Source organism: Passer domesticus, chromosome 10, assembly GCF_036417665.1.
Source record: "Passer domesticus isolate bPasDom1 chromosome 10, bPasDom1.hap1, whole genome shotgun sequence".
Taxonomy (NCBI): domain Eukaryota; kingdom Metazoa; phylum Chordata; class Aves; order Passeriformes; family Passeridae; genus Passer; species Passer domesticus.
Window position 1 is genome coordinate 41,434,348 of NC_087483.1, and position 13,120 is coordinate 41,447,467.

Genomic DNA, 13,120 nt, shown 5'->3' on the forward strand with positions numbered 1-13,120 from the left:
TAAACACAGGGAAGAGGCTTTCTCCCTGAATTTCCCACTGTCATCTCCTGTTACACTTCCCTGGGGCCTTGGGCAAAAACATCACAGATCATGACTTGGTGTTTCTGGGAAGGAGCAGCAGAGAGGGGAAGTTTAACCACTTAGGCTGAGTTTGCTTAGGCTGGGCTGGGGCTGTGTGAGCAGAGCTGCCCCAGGGCAGTGTCCTGAGTCCTTTCCAGCTGGGTAAATCCCTGGCATTGGGATTTCACCCTGGGTTTTGGGTTTATTTGGTGTCTCCTGTCCAGCTCCATGAGAAGTGAGGAGGGTGAAAACCTTTTCCCTTGAATTCCCTTTGCTTCAACCAGACAAAACCTCCGTGTTTCCATTCTGCCAGGAAGTTTAAGGCACAAAAACCCTTTGAGGTGAGTCTGCCCTGTAAGCAGGGCAGGAAAAGGGGATAAAGGAATAAACCCAGCGCTTCCTTCTGCGCTTGGCTGCAGCTTGGATTTACCTCCCTCTGCTCCTCTGCAGCCTCAAGGTGACTCTCTGATGGATTGTGCTGGCTGACAGACCTAAAAATGTGGTTTTCTCCTGGCCTGCTGCTGCTGGGGGAGCGTGGAGCTGTTTGCTGGGGGGGCAGAGCCCAGCAGCTCCCGGCCTGCCCTGTTCCTGCAGGTGCCTTTATCCCTCAGCACCTGGAGGGAAGGATGCAGAGAGCCTCAGCACCTGCTGGGATAATCCCTGGCTTAGGTTTGGGGCTTGGCTTTATCCTTCCAGCCCAGCTCTGATGTAAAATGAATAAGAATTTAGCTGTGGAGGGGGTTAAAAAAAAGCAAACACAAGCCAACCAACATTTCTAAGGGATTGTAACCAGGAAATAATTTGGGTTCTGATGGAATGTTGTTGAGTTTTACATCTCTTGTGTCTCACCCTCCATCAAGACTGATAACAGAATAAAACCTTTTCAAACCCCTCCCAGCTGCCCCTGTAGAGCTGGGGTTTTCCAACAAGTCCCGAGTGGAAAAGAGGAGCTGGAAAACAGCAAGAAAAAAGCAAGGAGCAGCTCCCAGATGGAGGGACCTGCCAGGAGAGCAGCACCTCCCATCCCTGCCAGCCCCTCCAGCACGGCACAAGGTGTTTCCATGTTTTCACCTCCTTTTTCTCCTGGGTGTGGAGCAGGCAGGACCGGGATGATCCTGGGGTTGTCCAGGCAAACACCTCCTGGTTTTGGGAAGCAGAACACCCTGCTGGGGAAGCTGGTGCTGTTCCCAGGGGGATCAAAGGCTCTCCTTTGTGCCCATCAGCTGCTCCTGGCGCTGGGATTTGTAAAGCCGGGCTTAGCGGAGCTGCTGAGCTCTGCAGAGCCTCCCCCTTCCCCTCCCTGCCCATCCCGGGGAAATCCAGGAGAGCCCAGCCATGGCAGCACCCCCAGGTCGGGCTTTACTCCCGGGGTGGAAATTCTGTTGTGTCAGGGGTGAAATATTGCCCATAAATAACTGGTGTGGCCCAAGGCAAATAAATCACCCGCCCCTGCCTGCACTGCTGCTCTGCAGAGTCCTGTGCCACGGGAGGCATTCCCAATATTCTGGGAGAGAGAGGAAAACAGGGATGGGGGGCTGATTCCTGTCCCAGCAGGGCTGTGGTTCTGTTTCATTTATTTATCTATTTATTTATTTGTGTATTTAATGCTTTCTGCTGTAAGTGCTTTTTGGAACGTCTTGTGGAGAGATTCTCGCTTGTTTTCACCCCTAATATATTTTATTTCATCCCCAAAATATTCTGCTGGCTTCACTGGTGTATGTGGGATCTTTTATTCCACATGATACCAGTGAAGTCAGCAGAGTCTGTGCACGCTCTAAAACCCCTCCTGTACAGAGATCTCTGTTTAACACTTGTCACTCTGTGGGTAAAACAGACCTTAAAAAAAACACATGAATACTTGGGATAGTAGATAAATGGCAATTTAAAAAAATTACAAAAATTAAACAACTGCCATGCTGGGAATTTTATTTTTTTGGTATGTGCAGCTTTTCCCAAAAGGCAGGCATCCATCTCTGCCCCCAAAGCCACAACCCCTGTGCCTGTGGAGGATTTGTTCCTGTATTTATTCTATAAATAACTCCTGCCAGCAGCTCCTTCTGCATGGGAGACGTGAGCCTGGGACTGGTGCCGTGCTGGAGGGGCTGGCAGGGATGGGAGGTGCTGCTCTCCTGGCAGGTCCCTCCATCTGGGAGCTGCTCCTTGCTTTTTTCTTGCTGTTTTCCAGCTCCTCTTTTCCACTCGGGACTTGTTGGAAAATCCCAGCTCTACAGGGGCAGCTGGGAGGGGTTTGAAAAGGTTTTATTCTGTTATCAGTCTCGATGGAGGGTGAGACACAAGAGATGTAAAACTCAACAACATTCCATCAGAAGCCAAATTATTTCCTGGTTACAATCCCTTCGAAATGATTTTCAGCCTATTAGCTGCTAATGCTTCAAACACCAATAATATTTATATTTAAATTTTATTTATATTTAAATTATATTTATATTTATATTTATATTTATATAAATATTTATATTTATATTTATATTATCTACATATTTATATATATTTATGTTTTATTTATATTTATATATTATTTATCTTTAGATCAACATCTATATTTATATGTTATATATCTATATATGTATATATATTATATATCTATATCTATATTTATTTATTTATTTATTTATTTATTTATTTATTTATTTATTCTGCCCCACATGGTCCTGCTACAATGCATCTTTCACAGTTCTAATTCTCCAAAATATCTGGTCTTTTTTGCAATGCCATCTTTAGAAACTCGTTTCTGGTTCCATCTCTCTCTCACCACTGCCATCTCTATTCCATGCCCTCCTGAGGCAGCACAGCTTATCTCAGAGCACACAAACATCATTTTTGTAGAAACTTTTTTTGTCCAGGGTTGTGTGATCTTCCAGCCAGGTTTTGGGAGTCCTTTCCAAACCCCTTTCCCACAGGGACTGAGCAGGGTTGGTTTGGCAGGAAGCTTTTGCTTTGCTGAGAGGGACTTTTGGGGTACAAACACCAATTTTTTCCCCAATTTCTGGATAATTGGTGTCTCCAGGCAGGTGCCAAAGGCTTTGTGGGAGCTGTGTGTCCCCCAGGCGTCCCCACCCTCCCTGCACTCCCTGGGATTTTCCTGCAGCCTGGAACAGCTCCTGGGTCCTGCTGCTTTCTCTCATTCCATGAATTCTGTGCTCATCCCCTGTGGCTGTGGTGCTTTCAGGTCAGACTATTTCCAGAGCTCAGGACTGACAGCTCTGCCTCTGCCTGTGCTCTTTCCTCTGGGGTGGTTTTGCTCCCTGGCTTCCTCAGGAAGAGCAGGATCCTTTGGGAAAGAGCAAACACAGGATGGTCCCACTGGGTCTGGATCACTTTTTTATCCCCTGCACAAAACCAACTCCATTTACTGAAGAATTGCTGTGGCTGTGCAGGGAGCTGCTCCCAAATTTGAGATTTGAAGCAATTCCTGTGCTCCACACTTGTTCTGTGTGGAAGATTACAACCAGGGGCCTGAGCAGGGTTTGGCTCTGCTTCTGCAGCATCTTGGTAAAGAATGGAACTGTTCTGGGGCTGATTACCAACAAATATATTAATTTCTTGTGGCAGGGAGACTCCCATGAAGTGCTGAAATAAATGTGCCCTCGTGTCAGTGGAAAAATGTCTGTGCTGATAAGGATTTCTCCAAATATTCTCTTTTTCCACCGTGCCTGTGTCTAACCCCAGGAGCTCAGGTTTTGGGGTGAGTGGCAGCCAGTTCAGCTCCTGGGATTATTCTGCTGGAACTGACCCAGTTTTGGGAGGTGTTCCCAAGGCAGGGATGCTTCCCAATAAATTTTTAAAGCAAAATCCTTTTCTGCTTGGCCCGTTCTTGCTGGGTTTAAGGCAGTTCTGTGGTCTGGGGGGTTTTGTTTGGTTTTCCTCAGCTGTTCTCCTCCTGGAGTGGATATTCCTGCTCCTCCGGGCCTGGCTGCCAGCGCTGAGCTGGGATCAGTGTGTGTTTTATGGATGGAGCTGCTCCTGTGTTTGCTTTGCTGTTCCCTACAAGAGTGGTGAGAACTCAGGTGTGAAAATGGCTTCTGTTCCTGGATGGTGCTGCTGGAAAGATGATTTACTCCCAGTGAAATGCACATTTCCCCAGCCAGGCAATTTCCCTCCTGTGTTTTCTCAGGGCATCTTTTGTTCCCTTTTCCCAATCCCCCTTGGGCATCCTTCTCCAAACCCATCCTGTCAGAAATATGGATTCTTACTTAAACCTTCGAAACTTAAAATACAGGTGATGGATTTCAGCAAGCTAAATTGTCAAACCACAGGAAAATGGAATTTCAAGCCACTTTGTGTTGTCTTTTCTCTTCTGGAACCTCTTTTTTTTGGGATCAGGAGGTTTAAACATCGAGCATCATTCCTGGGTATCCCAATCCTTTTCCTTCTCCTGGGATGCACCCATCAACCCCTGGGCTTGGATTTCTTTTGGCAAGTGTCTGTTGAGCCTGGTGCAGTGAGATTTGGGATTTTTGGGGTTATTTGGGCTCCACTGGAGAGGATTTCCCCCAAGGCTCCCTGCCCCAGGGGAGCTCCCGTGTCTGCTCAGGGTTTCAGACTGAGAATAAAAGGAGGAGAATTTCATCCTCTCTGCCAGGAGAATAAAACCTGTTCAAAGGGAGAAAATTAGGGATGCAGTGCCATTTGTGAGGCTTTAATACTGATCTGCTTTTCTCTTTTTGTAGGAGTTTCTGTGAGGAAACAGGCTTGGGAGGAAAGATGATTTAATTTTGATTTTTGTTGAGGGTTTTGACTCTGCTGCTGACGCCCTTGGTATTCCTGGGAGTCTCAAAATGCCTCACTTGGGATTTGTTTCCTTCCAAAATCCCTTGTTCTGTGCTGCCTGAGGTGTCTCCAGGTGTTCCCATATATTCCTAAAACCCCCCAGGATCCTATTTCCCCCTCAGCTTCCATGCCCTGGGGCTGCTGAGGCGTTCCTGGGGAAATTCTGCCTGGGATGCAGAAGTTTATTTGGAATTTGGAGTGAATCTTTTCCTCAAAAGATCCCTCCTAGACAGAATCTATTTTTCTTAGCACCTCCAGGGATGGTTTTGTGCCTGTTTTTGTTGGGCTCTTCAAGCTTGATGTGTCTTATCTTAAAATCACCCATATTACCTCCCAAATATTCTCTTTATTTTCCATTTTTTGCCTGATTTGGTGTTGCTGAATCCTTTTAAAAGCCAGGTGTGGAGGCAGAAAAGGGATTTGGAGCTGCCCAGTCATGGTTTGACTTTGGGTTTGCCTGTGGTGCTGCCAATGTTTGTTTTTGCAGCTCCCCTGGAAGGTGCATGTGGGATAATGGTGCTTGTGTGTGAGCTAAAAAAATGCTTTAATTCAGTTTTATTGGGTTTTGCAGTGTGGGAACATTGCAGAAATAATTCTGGCAAAACAAAGCAAACGCAGCAGCAAAAAATTACCTCAAAATATCCAGAATGGGATCCCTCACAGCCTTAAAGGTGTGGGGTCTCTGGCATGGGGTTGCTGGTGGATTTTTGGTTTTGTCCATCCGTTTCTGTGTATTTATGGCCTCTTTGGCTTCTGGATTTTAAAAAAAATTAAATTTTTTCCATTTTTATGGGAAATGCTTGTGATTGTCATCAGATTCCTGTTAAAAGATCAATAACTGATAGTGACAGGACAGCTCCAGAAAATGTCTATTTTCCAGCTGTGAGACAGAGCCTCGTTGGCACCAAGAATGTGGGATTTTTCTTTTTACCCCCATGAGAAATGAGTATCCAGAGACACACAAACTTAAATATTTAATAGTATTCTTTGCTGAAAGTGATTCATTTTTATTCTGTCTGCAGGGAGAATTCCCTTCTCCCTGCCTAGTTATGATGATGGACAGGAGGTGCTCTGGGCTGGTGTAAAAACTCCTCTGCTGGCTCAGGGAATGGGGGGAACCTTGGCAAACTGGGCTGGGTCTGAGGCTGCTGCAGAACATTTCTCCTCACGAGGAGGATTTGATGCCAAAACCACATGAAATCACCCCAAGGCCTTCAACACCTTCTTTGCAGTACCAAACATCCCCAAATTCCCCGGGATATCCTTGCTGTGGCAGCATTTTCCAGTCAGCAAATACGATTTTGGCAGCTCCTGAGCTGAAAACCTCTGGCTCTGAGGGGTGAAAGTTGAATTTCAAAGCCACCCTGATACCCAGGAATTATCCTGGCTGTGGATTTTCCCTCGTGGAGGAGAGGCTGAGCAGGAGAGCGTTCTGTGAATTGGGGGAACTGGGTTAGGGAGTATTTTTAGCCAGGCTCTTGCAGAAGTTGGGTTTTTCTGCAGCTGTAATCCTTTTTTTAAAATTTTATTTATTTATTTTCCCCCCTGCCTGCACTGCTGCTGTCTCTGCTGGATTTGGAGCAGGGACATGGGGGTGATGCTGCAGCTTCTCCCAGGGCTGGGGGATCTCACCTCCCTCACTGGGGGAGGATCTGCCAAAAATCCTCCCAGAAAACCACCTGGATTTTTGTTAATGCACCTCCACTCACATCCATCCTCTGCTTCTGTCTCCCATGGCCTTTTACCCCATAACCTCCTTTTATTTTATATTGCCATTCTCCCTCTCTCCTTTTCTATTACCTTTCCTCTCTCCTTTCCTATTACTTTTTAATTTTCTCCTCTCTCCTTTTCTATTGTTTTTCCTCTCCTTTTTTATTACTTTTCTCTCCTTTTCTGTTACTTTTCCTCTCTCCTATTACTTTTTACTTTTCTCTTATTTTCTTTTTTTTTTTACTTTTCTCCTCTCCTTTTCTATTATTTTTCCTCTCTCATTTTTTATTACTTTTCCCTTCTCTCCTTTTCTATTACTTTTCCTCTCTCCTCTTCTATTACTTTTTACTTTTCCATTCTTTTCTTTTCTATTACTTTTCTCCTCTCTCCTTTTCTATTACTTTATTTTTCCCCTCTCTCCTTTCCTCTTACTTTTCCCCTCCCTCCTTTCCTATTACTTTTCTCCTCTCTCCTTTTTTATTACTTTGCCCCTCTCTCCTTTCCTATTACTTTTTACTTTTCTCCTCTCTCCTTTTCTATTATTTTTCCTCTCCATTTTTATTAGTTTTCCCTTCTCTCCTTTTCTGTTACTTTTCTTCTCTCCTATTACTTTTTACTTTTCTCCTCTCTCCTTTTCTATTACTTTATTTTTCCCTCTCTCCTTTCCTATTACTTTTATCCTCTCTCCTTTTTTATTACTTTGCCCCTCTGTCTTTTTCTATTACTTTTCCTCTCCTTTTTTATTACTTTTCCCTTTTCTATTACTTTTCCTCTCTCCTTTTGTCTTACTTTTTACTTTTCTCTCTCTCTTTTCCTATTACTTTTTACTTTTCTCCTCTCTCCTTTTTTATTACTTTTCCTCTCCTTTTCTATTCCTTTTCCTCTCTCCTCTTCTATTACTTTTTACTTTTCCTCTCTCCCTGTCTATTAAATCCCCCTCTCTCCCCTTTCATCTTGCATTTTACTGATTTTCTCCTCTCAGGCCCTCTCCCAGTGTTTTTTTTTTTGTATTTTCCCCCTTTCTGGGTTTGGTTCTTTCCCCCTCCCTGGCACCTTCCACAATTTAACTTCAAAGCAAGAACAGTTCAGCGCTGCAAACAAACCTAAAAAGCAGAATTAATCCCAGGAGCACGTGGAGAAACCTTCCCCTGGATGGAAAAATGTTTGTGTTGGGGTGGAGGATTTATTCCCTGTGTGTGCAACCCAGATTTCCTGAGGATTAAGGGGAAATTCAGCCCTGAACTTCAAAAAAAAAGCTGCTGCCAGCAGCAAAACTGATTTCTGTGCCCTGGGTGTGCTGGGGGAAGGTGGGAATGCTGGGAAATGGGGGAAAATCCCAAAATTAGGGGTTTTTGTGGCTGGGTTTGTGCCAGAATGGAGCAGCGAGTCACTAAATCTGGGATATTTGTGTTTTCCTCAAAGTGAGCCATTCTTCCTTTTATTATATATATATATATATATATATATATATATATATATATACACACATATATACATATATATACATACATTTATATATTTATATTTATATATTTATATTTATATATTATATAAATATATGTAGTAACATATATTATTATAATATATGCTATAATATATATTACTATATCATGATGTTATTATAATGTTATTGTTATATCTATATAATATCTATTATAAATGTGGGATATTCTTGTTTTGCTTAAAATGAGCCATTCTTTATTTTATTTATAATACATATATTTATATATTATATAAATGTATACAGTTAATAATGTGTATGATTATATGATAATATATGCTATATAATATATATTACTATAATATTATGTTATTATATCTATGCAATATATAGTATGAATATGGGATATTCTTGTTTTGCTTAAAATGAGCCATTCTTTATTTTATTTATTTATTTTTATTTCTTTATTTAGTTAATGTATTTATAATACATATATTTCTATATTATATATTTCTATAATATATAAAATACATATATATATTATAAATATAGTTAGTAATGTGTATTATTATATTATAATATATGCTATATAAAATATAGTATTACAGTCTTATGTTATTATGTTATTGTTACATATTATTTATATATTTATATCATTTAAATAATTATGTATTTTAAGATAATTTATACATATTTAATAATTTAAAATTTTAAAATATTTTAAGGATTAAAAAAATTAAATTCAATAATAACGAAATGATTATTAAATCTCCCTTTTAATGATTATTTCCACCCTGTTAATGATTATTTGCACCCCCTTACCCCCTGCTAGTCGCCAGCCCCAGGGTCTTGCAGGTTTGGCTTCGCTTCTGCTGGGGAAAAATCAGATTGAGCTGGGAAAAAAATGCACAGGGATCACATTAGCACTGCCAAACCTGAATTGTACCAGAATTAACAGAGAATAATTGAATACTGGATAATGGCAGCCTGGTCTGGAGAATTCAGCACCAGCTGGGGCTGGAGCTGCTCCCAGGCTGGGCTCTCTGCAGGCCCCAGTGCATTTCTTGCTGCAGCAAGGTTATCAGCCAAAAAATGACTTAATTATTTAAAAATAATTTTTATAATTAAAAAAGTATTTTTAATAATTATTTTTTGCTCACAAAGAGCCTCCAAAAGTCACCAAGAAAGGCCCAGCAGTGCAGCTCAAAAAGAAAACTGCAGCTCTGTGTGCTGTGGGAGTGCACTGGAGGGGGTTGTGGTGTCGGGGGGTTTTGCCAGCTCAGAAATTCCACTTTTATTCACATTTCTTTTTATTTGGGTGTTTGGGCTGTGGGGACACAGCCAGCAGCCTTTGCCAGCAGAACCTGGCCCCAGCTGCAGGTGCTCTTCCCACCACATGCTGCAATGCCCCTCAAATTTTGGTTCAGACTCCAACAAATCTGCATTTCTCGTTCCATTTATGAACCAATTAAATGAATTAATTAATTCAATTTAATTCATTTCATAAACAAAATGAATTAAAGGAATGAATTTGCCAGGGATGCAGAACTTGAACACTCTGTGCTCCTCCTGGTAGCTGCTGCAGGAACGGGGGAAGCAGCAACTCTGGTCTGAAATGGTTTTTAAGGGGTTTTTGGCCTCTCTCTGTCTCATTTCCTGGTACAATTTAATTAACTGGGATGGGATTGCTGGGCATCACCAAACCAAGGATGCTCATGGCCCTGCCCCACAAATAAACAGATTTTCCAAACAGCACTGGGCTCTCTGTTCGGGAATTTCCTATTCAGGCTTTCCTAGACCCTGCTCCCTCAGGGAAAGAATCCTTACTTTTTAAAAATATTATTGAAACTTCATTATAATTATAAAAATGATAAATTTTGTATCATTGACTCTTCCCCACGTGCATGTCCTTGAGGAGGACAGGTGGGTGGGGTGTGGCTTGGGATTTGAGGAGGTATTTGGGGTGTGAGCAGGTATTTGGGGTGTAGCATGGGGTCTGAGCAGGTATTTGGGGTGTGAGCAGGTATTTGGGGTGTGGCACAGGGTTTGAGCAGGTATTTCATGTGGAATGAAATTTGAGCAGGTATTTTGAATTTGAGAAGGTGTTTGGGGTGTAGCATGGGGTTTGAGCAGGTATTTGGGGTGTGAGCAGGTATTTGGGGTGTGGCACAGGGCTTGAGCAGGTATTTGGGGTGTGCTGTGGGGTTTGAGAAGGTAATTTGGGTGTGGCCCAGGGTTTGAGCTGCTGGTTTGGGTGTTCTGTGGGGTTTGAGCAGGGTTTTTGGGTGTGGCACAGGGTTTCAGCAGTATTTCACGTGGCATGGGGTTTGAACAGGTATTTTGGGTTTGAGCAGGTGTTTGGGGTGTGGCATGAGGTTTGAGAAGGTTTTTTATTTCTGAGCAGGTATTTGGGGTGTGGCAGGGGTTTGAGAAGGTATTTGGGTGTGGCCTGGGGTTTCACCAGGTATTTGGATGTGGCACAGGGTTTGAGCAGGGTTTTTGGGCTTGAGCAGGAATTTGGAGTGTCAGCTGGTATTTGGGGTGCAGCATGGGGTTTGGGGAGGTATTTTGGGTTTGAGCTGCTATTTTGGGCATGGCAGGGGGTTTGAACAGGGGTTTTGGGTGTGACATGGGGTTTAAGCGGGTATTTGGGGTTTGAGAAGGTATTTGGGGTGTGCTGTGGGGTTTGAGTTGGTATTTTGGGTGTGGCACAGGGTGTGAGCAGGTATTTTGGGTGTTACAGGTATTTGGGGTGTAGCATGGGGTGTGAGCAGATATTAGGCATTTGAGTAGGGTATCTTAGGTGTGGTACAGGGTTTGAGCAGGTATTTGGGGTGTGGCATGAGGTTTGAGCAGATTTTTTATTTCTGAGCAGGTATTTGGGGTGTAGCATGGGGTGTGGGCAGGTATTAGGGGTTTGAGTAGGGTATTTGAGTGTGGCACAGGGTGTGAGCAGGTCTTTGGGGTGTGAGCTGGTATTTAGGGTGTGGCACAGGGTGTGAGCAGTTTTTTGGGGTATGAACAGCTATTATTTGGGTTTGAGCAGGTATTTGGGGTGTGGCATGAGGTTTGAGCAGGTTTTTTATTTCTGAGCAGGTATTTGGGTGTGGCACAGGGTGTGAGCAGGTTTTATTTGGGTTTGAGCAGGTATTTGGGTGTGGCACAGGGTGTGAGCAGGTTTTATTTGGGTTTGAGCAGGTATTTGGGGTGGCACAGGGTTTGAGCAGGTATTTGGGCTGTGAGCAGGTATTATTTAGGTTTGAGCAGGTATTTGGGTTGTGGCACAGGGTTTGAGCAGGTATTTGGGTTGTGGCACAGGGTGTGAGCAAGTCTTTGGGGTGTGAGCTGGTATTTAGGGTGTGGCACAGGGTGTGAGCAGTTTTTTGGGGTATGAACAGCTATTATTTGGGTTTGAGCAGGTATTTGGGGTGTGGCATGAGGTTTGAGCAGGTTTTTTATTTCTGAGCAGGTATTTGGGTGTGGCACAGGGTTTGAGCAGGTTTTATTTGGGTTTGAGCAGGTATTTGGGTGTGGCACAGGGTGTGAGCAGGTTTTATTTGGGTTTGAGCAGGTATTTGGGTGTGGCACAGGGTGTGAGCAGGTTTTATTTGGGTTTGAGCAGGTATTTGGGTGTGGCACAGGGTGTGAGCAGGTTTTATTTGGGTTTGAGCAGGTATTTGGGTGTGGCACAGGGTTTGAGCAGGTTTTATTTGGGTTTGAGCAGGTATTTGGGTGTGGCACAGGGTTTGAGCAGGTATTTGGGGTGTGGCACAGGGTGTGAGCAGGTTTTATTTGGGTTTGAGCAGGTATTTGGGTGTGGCACAGGGTTTGAGCAGGTTTTATTTGGGTTTGAGCAGGTATTTGGGTGTGGCAGAGGGTGTGAGCAGGTTTTATTTGGGTTTGAGCAGGTATTTGGGTGTGGCACAGGGTGTGAGCAGGTTTTATTTGGGTTTGAGCAGGTATTTGTGTGTGGCACAGGGTGTGAGCAGGTTTTATTTGGGTTTGAGCAGGTATTTGGGTGTGGCAGAGGGTGTGAGCAGGTTTTATTTGGGTTTGAGCAGGTATTTGGGGTGTGGCACAGCCCTGGCAGTGCCCAGGGCAGGGCACAGGGCTCAGATCCCCCTGCAGGGATCCCTGTGTCCATCCCTGCTGGGAGGGCTCTGCAGGTGGCTGCTGTCCCCGTGGGGGCTCTGCCACCCCCACCAGGGCTGTCCCTTGGGATGCTGAGCCCAGTTTAGCCGTGGATTTTGGGGTGCAGACCTTTCCACTGCCATGGATCTCTTGGCAGGACTTGTCCTGACACCAAAAGAGCATCACAGAGCCTGTGAAGGTGCTGTGGTTGTTCTTGTGCTGCATGGAACAGACCAAACCTGGCTGTGACAAAACCCCAGCCAGCACTGTGATTGTAGGAATGAAGGGATGGGGTTATTTTAAAGCTAAAAGTGATTTATTGCTCAGACAAACATCACTCCCAGGGGCTGTGAGATTTTAGAGGAGCAAGGCTTTGGCCATAGCTCAAGAGCAGTCACAAGTTTTGTTACAGGACAATACAGAACTTTCTAACCCAACAGACAGCTGCCACAGGGTTCATTTTGCTTTTCTAACTTAAGTTTCTATAGTATATTTATTTCCTATGGTGTACTTATAGGGTATGTATAGATTCCATAGTGTATTTAATTTCTATCGTGTATTTACTTTCTACGGTGTATTTATAGTGTGTGTATTTATTTTCTGTAGTGTAGTTATAACGTATGTGTGGTTTCTCTAGTATATTTATAGTTTATGGCAGAAACTAAGTAAAAGAAAGTTCAGGGTTTTAGAGTTTAAAATAGAAAAAAGTAAAATACAAAGGTAAACAAAGAAATTAGAATGCAGTACTGTAGTTTTTGTGTTATAACTTAATTAGCTAAGAAAAGTTACACTCGCATGAGTCCATTAGATGAAGTATTTAAGAACTAAGTCAAAAATATAAATATCCTTGTTGGCAGTGTTTTATTGGTGAATAAATCCTTAAAAGGTTTTGTGAGTGAGAGTCTTGTGACCTTCTGAGCCATGCAGTGAGGATGTGAGCCCAACTCACCCTTCCTGCCTGTGCAAAGAAAAGAAAAACAAACCAAA

At 43.4% G+C, this 13,120-nt stretch overlaps 1 protein-coding gene across 1 annotated transcript in view; it reads left to right on the forward strand.

The window, feature by feature from the left end:
* Window positions 1–13,120, forward strand: part of KIF5C (kinesin family member 5C) — a 76,583-nt gene that overhangs the window by 2,896 nt on the left and 60,567 nt on the right. The gene's annotated exons all lie outside the window — the stretch shown is intronic.